The sequence below is a fragment of the Chrysochloris asiatica genome, unplaced genomic scaffold (genome assembly GCF_000296735.1).
Source record: "Chrysochloris asiatica unplaced genomic scaffold, ChrAsi1.0 scaffold00075, whole genome shotgun sequence".
NCBI classification, from domain to species: domain Eukaryota; kingdom Metazoa; phylum Chordata; class Mammalia; order Afrosoricida; family Chrysochloridae; genus Chrysochloris; species Chrysochloris asiatica.
Window position 1 is genome coordinate 15,354,019 of NW_006408593.1, and position 1,118 is coordinate 15,355,136.

Below are 1,118 nucleotides of genomic sequence, written 5' to 3' on the forward strand. Positions count from 1 at the left end.
CAATTCCTACCTTGTTGAATGTTTTTATCAGGAATGGATGTTGGATTTTGTCAAATGCCTTTTCTGCATCAATCGATATGATCATGTGGTTCTTCTCTTTTTTCTTATTTATATGGTGGTTTATGTTGATTGTTTTTCTAATGTTGAACCCTCCTTGCATCACTGATATGAATCCCACTTCATCATGATGTATTGTCTTTTTGATGTGCTGCTGTAATTTATGATTATGGTGGGCAACCTTCTCATTGTTGTGACTCTGGTAATGAGCCCAACCTTGGGTACTTATTTATTGGCTACTTAGCATTTATGGATGCTGTTTATTCTACATCAGCTAACCCCTAATAATATTATAGACTTACTCTATGAGAAGAAAACCATTTCTTTCCAAGCTTGCATGACTCAGCTTTTCATATGAAAGTTATTTGTTGATTCTGAGATTTTATTGTTGGTGGTTATGGCCTAGGACCTTTATGTGGTTATCTGCAACCTCCTGTATTATATGATTATCATTAACTGACAAGTATGTGTTCTGTTGCTGCTGTTGGCTTTGGTTCGACGTTTTGTGCATGCTGGAGTTAGTTTCTGTTTGCTTACAGTCTTCCCTTCTGTGGCCACAATATCATTGACCACTTCATTTGTGACATGTACCCCTTATTAAAACTTGCCTGCACTGACAATGCGTCAATGGCCTCACTGAGCTTGCCAATGATAGAGGAAATGTGTGGTCATCTTTATGCTTGTATGGAGTCATTCTGTACTCCCTGAAGAATCTTAATCAGAAAGGGAGGCACAAAATATTATTGACTTGTGGCTCCTATGTCACTGTGGTGATTCTCTAATTTGTCCCCTGTATTTTTATGTATGTGAGACCTCCTTCCACCTTACCTGCTGATAAATCATTGACTGTGTTTTGTCCTATCATTACTCCAATTTTGGATGCCTTAATCTATACTCTGAGAAATGCAGAGATAAAAATGCAATGAGGAAGCTCTGAATCACAAAACACAAATGATCTGGCAGACAAATGCATTCCCTACTTACAGTAAAGAATTGCTCCTTCAGAAAAGCCTTGTATGTTTTGTTTTGTGTGTTTTTTTCTAAAGTTTTTATTGTGAATT

The 1,118-nt window shown here is 37.0% G+C and overlaps 1 pseudogene; it reads left to right on the forward strand.

Annotated features, from left to right (window-relative positions):
- The first annotated feature begins 106 nt into the window (after window positions 1-106).
- On the forward strand, window positions 107-994 carry LOC102819894 (annotated as a pseudogene).
- Window positions 995-1,118: the final 124 nt, after the last annotated feature.